The 15,179-nt window shown below is 34.9% G+C and overlaps 1 long non-coding RNA gene across 1 annotated transcript; it reads right to left on the bottom strand.

Moving 5' to 3' along the window:
* Positions 1-11,325: 11,325 nt before the first annotated feature.
* LOC112643738 (uncharacterized) lies at positions 11,326-14,083 on the bottom strand. The gene is made up of 2 exons (XR_003125858.2): positions 14,007-14,083; positions 11,326-11,524 (listed from the first exon to the last, which is right to left on the bottom strand). It is a non-coding gene; the product is annotated as an uncharacterized LOC112643738 (long non-coding RNA).
* Between the last annotated feature and the right edge of the window lie 1,096 nt (positions 14,084-15,179).

The following is a 15,179-nucleotide window of genomic DNA, read 5'->3' as shown; positions in this document are numbered from 1 at the left end:
TCTATATGCAGTTTTATTCTTTTAGACTATATCTGTAGGATATTTCAGAGGCAAGTAGGACAGTATGTACTGATATAGGTGGCAATGTTTCACAAATAGTTTCATTTTTAAATGATTGGTTTTATAATATTTATAAGGATTTTTTTAATAAAGCAGCAGTGACAAAAACCTCTGAATTATGTCTTAATAACCCTGCTTTTAAAAACATAGCGACATATTACTATACACCAATCAGAATGGATAAAATAAAAACAGTGACCAAACTAAAAGCTGGGGAAAACTGTTTAACTCATACATTGATAGTGGTAAGAAAATGGTACAGCCTCTTTGGAAGTAGTTCGGAAGCTTCTCACAAAACAAACATACATGTAACCATATGTCCAAGCACTTGCACTCTTGGGCCTTTATCCCAGAGAAATGGAAACCCAGGTTCATGAAATAACCTGTAAATGAATGTTTATGGTGGCTTTATTCATAATAGTTCTGAACCAGAAAACACCCATATATCCTCTAGTAAGTGGATGGGTAAACCAACCAGGATACAGCCATACAGGGAAATGTAGTGTTGGATAGCTCTCAAGAAAATGATGCTCAGTAAAAAACACTATCTCAAAAGGTTACAGTATGACTCCACTTCCACAGCATTCCTGAAATCACTAAACTACAGAAGTAGAGAACAGATTGAGTGGTTGCCAAGGGTGAGGAAGAGGGATAGACAGGGAGCAAGGGAGATTGGTGTGGTGACTGAAGGGTGATAGAAGGGATTTTTGCACTGATAGAGTCATTCTGTATCTTGATGGCACTTGTAAATGCACAAACCCACACAGATTTATGCACACATATAAATGACAATTAAACTGGAGAAGTAGGAAAATAGGAATAAGATCAGTGGCTTTTAAGTAGGATATTATCTTGCTTGTGATACTGTATTAAAGTTTTGCAGAATGTTAATAGTGGAAGACTTAGGTGAAGGGCTGACAAGATCTCTTGCATTATTACTAATAATTGCATGTGAATCAGCTCTTATTTCAAAATAAAAATTTAACTTCTAAAATAAGCAAAACATGTTATGTTTTATCTGAAAAAGCCTTAAGTGTCTTCCTATTTCGCTTGGAATGCAAGTCTAAATTCTTACAAGAGCCCTATTTGATCAGGACCCTATGTGTAGGGCCCTATTCTGGCTTCACAAAGCCTAAGTCCAACCTCACTAGACCCTCTGCTCTTGTTCAAAAAGGTAAAACATTTGTGCAGCCTCTTATCTCCGACTGGAATGCTCTTACTCTGCATGTTCATATAACTCTCTCTCTTACCTAATCGAAGCCTTTGATCACATCTCATTGTTCAGTGAGACATACATAAAACCATCATATTTAAATCCCAGCCTCCACAGCCCTTGTGTGTTGGGCGTGACCTCAGATTCTTGTGCCCCCTCCTCCTTTTACTCCAGCCGTTGCTGTGGCAACCCAATTCTGTGCAGCTGTATATTCTTCTTCTTCTTTTTTTTTTTTTTCCCCCTCAGCTGTATATTCTGATAGCACCGTATATCTGCCACGTTCACTCTGGTGCTTGACCCTCACTTCATCCTGAGATGCCGGCAGAACCCAGCTCACCTGTAGCATAGACTTACAGGTGTAGGACATTACATCTCAGGGATCATCCCTTTCTAATGTGTGATGAGAGCCAGTGTGGAAGCGCTCCCTCCACTGGCTTCTTGAGTGGACAGTGCTGAGACACACTCCATAGGAAGGTACTTGCATCTCCATTGGATTTCCTTCCCTCCATGCTTTATCCTTCCCGTTGCTGTTCTTTGCATCACTTGCCAAAATAAGTTGTCCTCAAACATGATTTGTCTGATTATTCTTCATTTAGAAAGCTACAATATCTGGGCTCTGTAGAGACTTAATCAGATCTATTTTTTTCTTTTTTTTTTTTCTACAATGATTATATTATGATGTACAACTGATTCATCCTTTCTTAACTCCAGTGATCTGCCTTCCCCTGTATAGAATGTAGGTTCCATGACAATAGGGATCTTTGTTTTATTCACCAGTGCATCCTAAGTACTTACAAAAGTGCCTGGTATATTATATAAACTTTGCAAATACGTATTTAATAAAATAACTGGATGTGAATCTCTCATTTCTAAAGAGAAAGGTTTTTGAAGGATATCTGAAAGAATCCTACATGGCTCTCAGTGTAAGCAGAGCTACATTGAGAAGGGAAGGTCATTGGTAAGGTCTTTGGGAAGCTGCTGATGCGTAGCTCTTCTCAGGCACAGTTGTTAGATTATTCAGAGACATCGCATTTGATATGCATATCTGTATTCTCCTAATGGATTATCTCAAAGGGAGTCAGTGAAAGATCATTATGGAAGATTGGTAGTTGGCAAAAGGAAGAATAGTTGTAATGGAGAGCTAAAATCCAGTAAACAAGCAGCAACAGAAGTTGGAGACAATGTAAAAGAAGCTCCTACTCTCACTCAGGTGAATTACAACTTCCTGAGGTTCCCTGGCAATTTCAGAAAGTACCCACTTACATAATAGCTCCAATCAGCTGGAGCAGCCCCAAACCTGGAAATAACTCAAAAGCTCCCTCAGCCACACAAAGAGATCTAATCTAAACCTCAGAAATTACAGGAAATGAATGTGATTGGTGACTTTTTCAGCCTTAAAGAAACAAATTCATGCACAGACCAGTGGCACAGGTCAGTGCTAAAAACAACAACAGCAGCAAAAATTGGGCATGCCAGGAGTTTAAGGAAGAGAGACGCAAGAAAAAGGAGAGAGATGCAAACACCAGAAAGGCTAACAGGCACCTAGATGATGACAAGGAACTGTGCACATATTGATTAGAAGCGAATAATTGAGAGCAGGAACAAAAACATCAGAAATGGTCAAGAGAGAAGAGAAAGCACAAAGAACAATGGGACAGCAGTGGCTTCCTGGGTGGGTGGGGGGGCGATGCTCTGCCCTTTCCATGCCCCCCCCCAACCCTAGTGGGTGGTGCTTCACTGAAAGAGAGGAGTAGTAGGTCAGGGCAGGGGTGGTGGGGGCATATGTGGAGGATAGGGTGAGTAGCCGTGAAGGGCAAGCCAAGTAAATCCTCCAGATCTTGATTGCCTGGAAGGGTTGCTTGCTTGTGCACCTGAGAGCAAAGGTTGAGGGCCAGCCGGTGTGAAAGGTAACAGGGTGGAACTTTCTCTGAGCCCTCGCACAGACGGAGACACACTGCTTTGATTCCCTGGCTCTCTGCTGCTGCTGGAAACTTCCTTCACTGTCTTCTGTCCTCCACCACGTGGCCCTAATCTGCATTTCCCAAACCATCTCCCATTCTTCTTCTAAACTCTCAAACGTTTCACTGACCACTCCTAAAACACAGCCTTTGGTTCCTGTTTCTCTTGTCGGCATCACATTCATATAATTTCTTTTCCATATCAAATATTTTCCCTGATGGTTTCTACTTCAAAACTCATTCCTTCCTCCAGATGACCAGATGTACTATCTTGAAAAGTCTGCTCTGATATCCTGAGCTGCATGTGAAATGATTAGTATCTAATCCACTGGACGCTCCATTTGCCTCCCTCTCTTACATATGATTTTTGTGATTATTTGGTCATATGTCCTCTCATTTTATTACTAGCTCCTTGAAAACACAAAATATGGAATTGAGTTCTTCAGACTTCTCTCGAACTCACGCATCCTAGGGTTTGATTATCTAAAAACCAACAAGTGATTGAGAAAATAGAAATCCATATTTAGCCTGAATGGGTGATCTGGGAAGTTTTGATGTATTTGTAAATTATTTGTTTAGAGGTCATAAATCAAGTAGCTTTGTACGCATTCTTCAAATTTAGAGGTAATTATCTTGAAACTAAAACTAGGAAATTATGCACAAACTAAATAAATAATGCACATTGTTTACATCACTGTTTCTCAGAATGATAATCTTTAGTCTCTTTATTTTTTGTCTTTAGACTTCATTTCTTTAGTTTCCCAAATAAAGGTAGCATAATACTTTGGGTAATGAATGAGCTCTTTTTAACATGTTGATAACTTTTAACCGTTGTATTTCTTAGGACCCTTTGTCTATATATCATTTAGAAGACAGTTATAATTATCATGCTATCCCTAACCCAAATATATATCTTGTCTCATCTATATTTGCATTATCCTCCGTATAAACTCTTTCACAAACAGACCAGCATTTCCTCTAACCCTGTAGCTACTCTCAAGTCACAGAAGAAACATTTCATGTGCTCTTCTTCCTTACCTCCCATCACCCCTGGGTTTTGCTGTCACAAGCACGGTGATACTACTTTTAATAGAATCATTAATGATGCTCTAGTGTCAAAACTCCAGGACGCAGATCATCATTATCTAACTAGACAATGTTTTTCCATGTTTCCTTCCCTCTCTCCTTTTCTTCCTTCCCTTCTTTTAATTCTTTTTGTGAATTTAATTTTGGTTTGACCTCTTGGTATAAAACAATTTATTTTACTTTTTAAAATTTTTTGTTTCAAACCTATAAAAAAAGTTGCAAGAACAGTACAAAAAAATGACCACATTTTCTTCACCAACATTCCCAACTGTTAACAGTTTATCACATTGCTCCATCACGGTTTCTCTTCCTGTGTGTGCTTAGACACACGTACCACACTGCCTCATCAGCCCTAACTCCTCCAATATGTATCTCCCCAAACATGAACTCTTATTAACATTACACAACCCACTCGTGCAGAAAATAAAGTGATAAAATGCTACAGTTCAACCAACATTTCTCACTCAAGTTTTGCTGACTTTGCCGACAACATTTCATTTTCTTTTACAGACTTTCTCCAGGAACAGATATTTTAGTTGTCTTTTCTATCAGTGGCCCTAAGTCTGGAACAGTCTTTCCATCCTTCTGTTATCTTTGATGGTCGTTAAGAGTATGGATCTTTCATTCTGTGGGATGGTCCTCAAATCTACTCATATGAAATTTTCTCTTGATTGGACTCAGATCATTTGTTCTTGGAAGGAACCTATGCTCAAATGATGTGGTGCTCTTCTCAGCATATCACCTCAGTAGGCACACTATTTTGACCTATCTTTGCTGATTTTTAAATTACCGGAGCAAGTTGGTGTCTGCCACATTGTCGTCAATATAAATTTGCCATGTTCCTCCTTTACCCTCTTTGGTATGGAAGACGGTATTCTAACAGTATGCCGTTGTACTTAGCATCAATATGCCACCTGTCTAATCTTCTATTCATTCATAGGCATTAACTTCAAGGAAGATTTGTGACCCCTTGACCCCGTTAATTTTAAAATTTATTTATTTATATTATGGTTGTTTAAATGGACTTATATTCAGTATGTTATAATCTAAAGCTCTCATTATTCATTTCTATACTTGAATTGATCTAGTTGGACCAGCATAGCTTTCCCCAAGCTGGGCTCCTGAGTCTTTTGACATATACTCATCTTTTTTTGTACAATTATTTTCCTTTATGCCAAAAAAGAAAGTTTTGGATCATCTTCTACTTTCCAGTTCCCTGATTGAGAATCAGCCTTCTCCCCAGGGAGCTCTGGTGGAACAAAGTATTTAGAAGTCAAGATCTGTGTGCTTGGTGTTCTAATTTAAAAGGCCATTCCATAAGATTACCACTTTCTGGATGACATAATATTGGTAGGACCAGTGGATCACATGGTCATGGGATTGCTCTGTTGGCTTTTAGGTCAAAGAAAATATTATATAGTAGCCCATGTTGCTGATTTAGAAACTGTGACCTCTTGAATGATGGTGCTGTCAAAGCTTCTATGAGCCAGTAAATCAAGCCATATCAGAAATAGGTGGCAATCTTTATCAGTAAATACAACTGCCCCTTTTTAGGTGGAACTATCTTGTATAATCAACACTAAAGTGTCTGGTTGGTCTTCTTGACAAATAGTACCATGTCAGTTACTAATATTTGTTGCTTTATGTAGTAAAACTCAAACAAAGCGTTTCCTATTCTGCTTACTTCCTTGGACCCTTTTCTGTTTTCTTCATACTTTTTTTTTTTTTGATGATTATCATGCTTTGCTCTTCCATTGGTTTCTTAATATATTCCATTCCAAGTTGGCCTTTTATTGTCAGGCACCATGATGTTATTTCCAAAAGTTCTACACAATAGGTTTGACTTTGATTTCACTATTTATGAGGTATATTGTCTATAATTTTGGGAAAGAACCCTAGTTGAACTCCCAATTCATCTACTCTCTGTTCCTTCGAAAACAGTTGCAGATCAAATGACATCATGGAGGACATATAAATGCTTTCCTTTGCATATTGTTAAAGGATATAAAAACACCTATTAGGCATTATAGTCCTTTTCAACTACAAAATGGTGTATTGATATTAGATGGTAACAAATGTTGAGAAGGAAATCAGTTCTAAGAACCAGAATAGTAAAACACACATTTAACAAATCAATTTAATACAATTTGCCATTGCCATAATACATTTGCCAATGACATAAATATTGTCATTTTTTCAATCATATATGATGGTCATCAAGTAACAATTTGATGTTAGAGCTCACCATTTTAGTCAAATAATCTTTTCTACTACCATACACACTGATGTCGGAAAGCTTAAAATCAGAGGAGGATAAGATTTATATTCTGTAACATCAAAAATGTGTTGGTCCACATGTTTATATTTATGCATGTGTCTACAGAAAGGCTGAAAATTTAAAAATCATAGTAAAAAAATAACAAAAAGGTAAATGACACTCTATCCTCATTATGTTAGCTCTTGGGTAATCGACATCTCTTTGCAATATGAACAGGTGATTATGGAGTCAATGACAATGTTACTGACGCCTGAATATTTCTCACATTAGTGACTAAAAATACTACAGAGACCCTAAAGAACATATACTTGCAAGGTTACATATGAACTGTGTTATATGACAAACTTTGATTGTTGTCTTAAAACAATAGAACAATAATGCTGTGAAGAAATTCAGCAAAGAAGCATGAATTTATATTTCACACAGCTACAAATTCTCCACATATATGAAAAACCATATTTACTTCCTGTTAAGGAGATTATCATGTCTTTCCTAACACCTCCGCTTCTTTCTCTTTTTCCCCTACTCCTTCATTACCACTTATTTTTTTCTTTTACTTAACGCCTCTTTTCTTGCTGTGATTTCTCATAACAATGCAACATTGCCCAATTTGCTAAAACTTTCCTCATCTGCCTAAAATGTCCAAAATCAGTCCCCTCTTTTCTTCTACTCATCATTTCTGAGAAAAAGAAGGATCAATAAGAAAGTCAGGTATGTGATATTTCACTCTTTTAAATGTGGTTTAATATCTTATATATAATTTTTTATTGATGTACTATTGCTTCTGAGTTCTGTTTTATTTTAGTATCTACTGGGCAGTAGGGGTATTTTTAAATATCTCTAATGATATAAAAATCAGATAAATATGTTTAAATGAAGTCAAGAAGAAAGAAAAACATGGAAGATGTTTAATATGTAAATCTTATTTAAGCATGACAAGTAATTAGTCTGTCTTCAGATTAGATTGGCTAATCCCATTTGTCAGTATTTCTCAGCTTTCTCTCTACTATTCTCATTCCATATTAAGAAGTTTGGTAGATATCACAATAATAGTCAGGAAGTTTCAAATAAACTATTTTCCATCCCATCAGCATAAAACCAAACAACCTCTCTATGGCATGCTACATCATTTAAAAGGAAAACAAAAAGTAGGTATCCATTTCCTTATTTTCTTATGATGAGACTTCATTATCCCAAAAGATTAACCATACTTCTAAATAATTCAGTTTATTAGTAGAAGTATTCCTTATATCTGAATGAAATATTGTTTTTCTTAAATATAGAATTAAAACTGCAAAATTTTATCTTTAATTAATTTACACTTATATAATTTATGCTTATATATAATTTACACTTATATATAGGTACTTTTATATTGATATGCAATTATGTAACTGATATGTAAAATATTAATAAATTTAATTATGTAATATAAAATTGTATGTCAACATACATTATATAGGACTTAATATGTATTAATGTGTGTGAAACAACATATTTAAAGTGTCTTAAACACAAAAGGGACCTAGGGAATAGCCTATAGATCTAATAACAGAAGTGCCACTTGTCTCAAAAGGAAATAGAACAATTTCCAGGGACTAAGAAAATGTCCTCACTTTGTCACCCTATCCACCCTTTTAATGTTTGCTCTCCAGTTTGCTTGTCTGCCCATCTCTTTTTCCCCACCCTTCTATTTTTCTCTCTGTTCATGGGAGGAAGCATATCTATCCTTATATTTCTTGATGGAAACAAACAACAGGGTCTGATGAGTTTTCTTTTAACCTTCCTGATTTTGTGGAGATTTGATGGTTCACTTGCAGTCAGGGTCTTAACTCATTTAATTATAACAACATCCGGAGTTGGATATAATCATTACTCCTATTTTAAAGAAAATAATTGTTTACACAGTTTAACTATGAATATATATATATATATAAACTATATATTAACTACTATATCAATATATATTAACTATATAACTATATATATATATATATATATATATATATATCCCACTGCATTCTCAAATTCACTAAATTTGTAGAATTCTGTACTTGAGACCATAACACAAATTCTAGTTATTTCCTCCAAACAGGTATAAACAAAACTTAATGTTGCATTTCATACTTGAGGTATTTGATATTGAAGCTAATGTACTGAAAGCCCTGTGTGAGAGAACTAGTGTGCCTTTCTGTGCTCCATCTCAAGTGTATGACAAAGTATTGATGCTTACAAGAGTTTTTTAAGGCTTACCAAACAATGAGAAACAATATTTTACCTTTGAGAGAGAGAAAGGCAGAGACACAGGCAGAGGGAGAAGCAGACTCCATGCAGGGAGCCTGATGTGGAACTTGATTCCGGGTCTCCAGAATCAAGCCCTGGGCTGAAGGCAGGCGCTAAACCACTGAGCAACCCAGGCTGCCCTAAATAAGATCTTTAAAAAACAAACAAACAAACAAAACAAAACAAAACAAAACAAATCCAGAAAGAATGTTCAGTTTTTCTATGAATATAAAAACTATTATAGTTTGGCTTAATAAAAGAAATTTAAAATTTCTTAAGATTAAAGAGATGGCTGAAAGAGAAAAAAATACAGGGAAGATATCCTTTTACTTCTCTCCTATTAAGCATGTAGTTAAAAGTACTTGATATTTTAACAGAAATTAAAATTAGACATTCAAAAAAAGAAAATATTTCCTGAGATCCACCCATTTCCTGGTTGACAGATTGTACAATTTCAGGTCATTTTTATTCCTATATAATTTAGGTGTAATTATTGTGTGGGAAAAAGAAATAGTGCACATTTGGGAAATTTGTTAAAGAGCAAAAGAAACGATCAAAGTACTCACGGCCTTCTGCAATGGGGTCAGGAGAGATTGTGACTAACTAAACAGTTTCAAATAATAATGTTGACTTTTGATGGATATAGTTGTAAAACTGAGTGAAGGACTGTTGTTTTCTTTTGTTTTGCTTCTTTGTATTGTTGGTTAGTTAAAATAACAATCGTACTCGAGGCATATTTATACCTGGACAGGAATATCATACCCATAATATGTAATATAACATACTATAAGTAGAAAGACTATTTGAAGATTATCTGGAAGGTATAATTAGCTCATTCACAATCCACTGTTGATTAAAGTACCAGGCTTAGTGACATTACCAATCATCCTGTGCATGTGTGTGTGTGAGATATATATTCAGTAATAATGAAAATGTTTTTAGTCCAGAGGGACAAGTAATTCCAGAAACCATGGTTTGTAGCCCTGTTGATATCAGTTAGCTTTTTTCCCCACTCAACCCAGCAATCCTATCTTTCTATTAATGCTCAAGCTTCTTCCTTTCTTGTTGAACTGATTATAACTCTTTGCTGGTTCCCTTATTTATCATCAGCTAATGAGATAATGAGAATTTTGTGTCATGGTTTGAGCCTTTGATGATCTCCAAAGTCAAATGAATGACAGAGATTTATTCCTTAGTATATGAAGCATGACAGAGAATCTGACTTGCTAGTCTTTTTATTGGTTTATCTGTCTCACTACTTTTGAACTCAATTAAGAAATCTATGCCAATGGGAAGGAGAGGAACTCTTTGAGATTTGATCTAGTAATCTCGAAATTTCCTTGGCTCTTCTATTAATGTATGCATTTAGTTTGCTAAGATTTTATTTACATTCAATCAAATATACTAATTTAACAGGTAGTTTCTTGAGTTTTGGCAACTGTACATAGTAAGGCAGCCATTACAATAAGGAATACATCAAGTTTCACAATATGTGTAAACATCAAAATTGGATCCACCATGATCTTTTACAGGTAAGTTTTATTAATTCCTGCCCTTAGATTTAACTTTAAATAGACTCTCAATTTATTCTAAATAACATCTCCCTTCAAACTTGATATTTAGAATAAATGTTGTCAGAATATGGATTGTGGTATTTTTCAGTTGTTTGTAAAACATTACAAAAATTCAGTGGTAGTGTCACACATTATTTAATGTCTTCATTTTTCATAGAGTTCTTCAGAACCTTTGTTTATGGGAAATATTAATATTTCCAAATTTAGAGAAGATAAAATTCTATTCACATAATTTGAGACCCGAGGAGGCTTACTCAAAATATTTGCTCAGGGTATAGTAATGGTACTAATAGAACACAGGTGTTATTACTTCACACCTTAGGTTTTATTTAGCAAAGAGACATAAAAATCAACAATAACAAAAAAACTCAAGAAACAAAAATCCAAAACCTGCATTGTTGACAGGTTCCAGTCAGAAAACATTGTTGTACACTGTTTAAGGTAAAAATCATCAATAGCATTGATTTATCATGATAACATTCAGGTCAGTAAATGTTAAGGACTATTGAATAAAATAATGCTAATGAAGTAACCTATATTACTGCAATCTATAGAGGTAATGACATTCCATTTGTCATTGAATTAAGATCATATCTTGAAATGTGGCTTCTTTTCTCTGCATATAAAGCATAGTTTTTATGAATTAAATAGCGTTGTGGAATTGGTTTGATTTTGTCACTGCATTTAGGGACCTACCATTCACACAATAGAAAACCCATTTATTTTCTCTTCTGAAGCACTTATTTAATGCTAGGTAATCATTACACCTCTGTTGTGAGGTGTGTCTCAAGAGTGTACTCCATTATTGATATATTTAGTCACAAAAGAAAAGTACGTTGAAAGGAGTATAAATAAAAACCATGCACACACAAATATTTCAAAAGATTCAATTTATTTTCTGTATGTTTTTATTTTAATCTTCCAACATGCTGTCATCAACTGTATCAAAGATAAAAAAGCACTTGGAAATGTCTTCAGCATGCAAATGGATGCACTGTTGAATTTGCAAAAATTTCTTTTTTCCTATTTTAACATAGAGAAACAATTCTCATTTTTTTGTGGAAGTTATACACTGGGGATATAAAGATACAACATTGCATTCAGATCAAAAACTGTTAAAAAATTAAGGCTTTAAATTGCGGGGTATTTTGTATTTAAAAATATTTTATGTCACTGTAATATCTATACATTAGATAAGCTTTTGCAAGTTAAGTATTTAATGGATTGAAAATTTTTATCACTAATGAATGTAAGTGAAATTTCTTGTTTAAATTGTTTTCTTCCCAAAATCCAATTGCTTTTACCATTTATATTGCTTTAGTACCTGAATTAGTAATTTTACTAGAAATAATTTATTGCTGACGAGATACTTTGCTGTATTTTCCCAGAGCTACTTACAAACTCTTGAAATTATAATATTTAACTGTAGATTCTACTACAATTTAGTTTAATACTTTAATTGTAATTTAATATTTAATGGGATTTCTGTATAATATAGGACAATACCTTGATGCTGTTTATTTTTTTCTTTTAATTTTTATTTATTCATGATAGTCACACACAGAGAGAGAGAGAGAGAGAAAGGCAGAGACACAGGCAGAGGGAGAAGCACGCTCCATGCACTGGGAGCCCGACGTGGGATTCGAGAACGGGTCTCCAGGATCGCGCCCTGGGCCAAAGGCAGGCGCTAAACCGCTGCGCCACCCAGGGATCCCCTTGATGCTGTTTACACAGTTCATTTAAATAAGCTCCCAAACTAATGAGTTTTTGTGCCAACACGATTCCTAAAAAATAAAAGATACTTATTCTGGCTAATTAAACAGAAAAAGGAATTTTGGAAAGACATCTGTGAGCTCACAAAATCAATTAGAAACTAGAGAACTAAGCTTGAAAAGGAAAAGAGAAAGGAAAAAGAAAGAAAGAAAGAAAGAAAGAAAGAAAGAAAGAAAGAAAGAAAGAAAGAAAGAAAGAAAGAAAGAAAGAAAGAAAGAAAGAAAGAAAGAAAGAAAGAAAGAAAGAAAGAAAGAAAGAAGGAAGGAAGGAAGGAAAGAAAGAAAAAAAGAAAGAAAGAAAGAAAAAGAAAGAAAGAAAGAAAGAAAGAAAGAAAGAAAGAAGAAAGAAAGAAAGAAAGAAAGAAAGAAAGAAAGAAAGAAGAAAGAAAGAAAGAAAGAAAGAAAGAAAGAAAGAAGAAAGAAGAAGAAAGAAAGAAAGAAAGAAAGAAAGAAAGAAAGAAAGAAAGAAAGAAAGAAAGAAAGAAAGAAAAAGAGGAGGGGATGGAATAACTATTTTGGAACAGGTTTTTGAAATGAAACATTCTGGGTTTACAAATAATAGTTTTATTATTTGACCATGGATTACTCAGAAGTGTTCTTTTGGGGCACATGGGTGGCTCAGTTGGTGGAGTGTCTAGCTCTTGATTTTGGCTCAGATGGTCATGAGATGAGCCTTCAGAGCCCTGGTGGGGCTCCATGCTGGGTAGGGAGTCTGCATATGATTCTCTCCCTCTGCTACACCCCCAGGCCCACCTGTCTCTGTCTCTCTCAAAAAAAATTAAAAAGTGTTCTATTTTATTTCAAAATATTTGGAAATTTTCCAACTATTTTCTTGTTATTGGTTTCTAATTTAATCCCACATGGTCAGAGGACACACTTTGCATGATGTGAATCCTTTTAAATTTACTAAGGTTTATTTTATGATGCAGAATATTTTCTCATGGTAAATCTTCCCTATACACTTGAATGTGGATGTATTCTTGAAAGATGGAAGGTTTTGTGTATATTAATTAGGTCACGTAGGTTGATAGTGTTATTCAAGTCTTCCATATCCTTAATGGTTTTTCTCTCTGCTAGTTCTATTAATTATTGAGAGAGGTGCATTGAACCAACAAATGTAACTGTTAATTTGTCTATATTTCTATACATTTTTATCAGTTTTAGCTTCATGCATTTTGACCTTCTATTATTAAGTGCATACATATTTGGAATTGTTATGTGTTTCTAATAAATTTATCCTTTTTTCTCAAGGGATGAAGGAAAGGATCTATCCTAAGGAACCAGCCAGCTCTTACCTCCTCCTGGTTGTTTTCTTTCCCACCCCAGTTTATTTTTTGTCTCTCTAGCCCCCGCCACCCCCCACCCCACCCAGCCCCTACCTCTGAAGCCATTTTATGAATTGTCATGTGCCACCTGAGCCTCCAGTAAAAACAAAAAACAGGCTTTCAAAAAAAAGAAAAAAACTTTTTTATTTTCAGCAATATCTTTTCCTCTAATGTCTACTGGGTTGAGATTAATATAGCCCCTCCAACTTAAAGAAAATAAATTAGCATGCTAACATCTTACTGTTTTTAAGACTTTTTTAGAGAAGTTTTAGGTTTACAACAAAATTGAGAGGAACGTACAGAGATTTCCTGTATACCCCCATCCCCACATATACATCCCCTCCTATTATCAATATTGCTCACCAGATCAGTGCTTCTTGTTTTTTTTTTTTTTCCCCCTTTACTCAAGGATGAACCTACATGGACACATCATAATCACCCAAAGTCTGTAGCTTACCTTTGGGCTCAATCTTGGTGTTGTACATTCTATGGGTTTGGGCAAACATATAATAATGCCATGGACCCATCATTGTGATGTCATACAGAACATTTCACCACCCCGCCAAGTTCTTTGTCCTGTGTGTATTCATTTCTCTCCTTCTGCAACTCCCTCCACCAGGACATTAATAACCATATTTTTTTTAGTTATCTTTGTGGTTTTGTCTTTTCTAGAATGTCATATAGTTGGAATTATACAGTATGTAGCCTTTTCAGATTGACCTCTTTCACTTAGTACTATGCATTTAAGGTTCCTCCATGTCTTAACATGGCTTGATGGCTCATTTCTGGTTTAGCTCAGAATAGTATTGCATGGTCTGGATGGACCATAGTTGTTAATCTCTTCACCTACTAAAGACATTTTAGTTGTCCTTTTTTCATCCTTTTGCTTTTAACTTATTTAAGTGGGTTTCTTGAAGACACCATAAAAGTGGGCATTGCTTTTTTCCCCAAATCTAAAATTTCTTCATTTTATTTTTTATTATTGATACAATACCATCATAGTTTTTGTTTATCTCATTTGTTCGTACTTCCTTTTTAATCTTTTTTTCCCAATTTTTTAGAGTAGTTTTGTGATTTATTTTCATTTTGAGTCTGCTTTATTACTTACACCTCTCTTAATTTGTTTGGGTTACTACTGTAAGTATTGTAACATATGTCTTTAATTTATCACAATTGAACTTTAAACAATTAATAATATGCCATTTAAAATATAAGGACTTTTAAAACAGCATTCTATTGGCTTTCTCCTGTCCTTTGTACTATTATCATTGCAATAAACCTGTACATGGCTTTTAAACAAACAAAAACACATTGTTATTATTTTTGCTTAATCATGAGCTTCCATTGTCATCTAGCTTATATAACCTGTCTGCTCCTCTCTCATCTCGTTCCGGTATACATGATGTGTTTATTCTCTGTGCGCTCTTAAAATTCTCCTTATTATTGGTTTTTGACAATTCACTGTTGAATTAGAATGTGCTTTAGTTTGTTGTTGTTGCTGTTTTTCCTTTTTTTTAAAAAGATTTTATTTACTTATTCATGAGAGACACACAGAGAGAGGCAGAGACATAGGCAGATGGAGAAGCAGGCTCCCTCCAGGGAGCCCAATGTGTGGGACTCCTCCCAGGAC

The sequence above is a fragment of the Canis lupus genome, chromosome 1, assembly GCF_003254725.2.
Source record: "Canis lupus dingo isolate Sandy chromosome 1, ASM325472v2, whole genome shotgun sequence".
Classification (NCBI taxonomy): Eukaryota; Metazoa; Chordata; class Mammalia; order Carnivora; family Canidae; genus Canis; species Canis lupus.
Note: the sequence above shows the minus strand (reverse complement) of the source record. Positions and strands in the feature narration are given on the sequence as shown.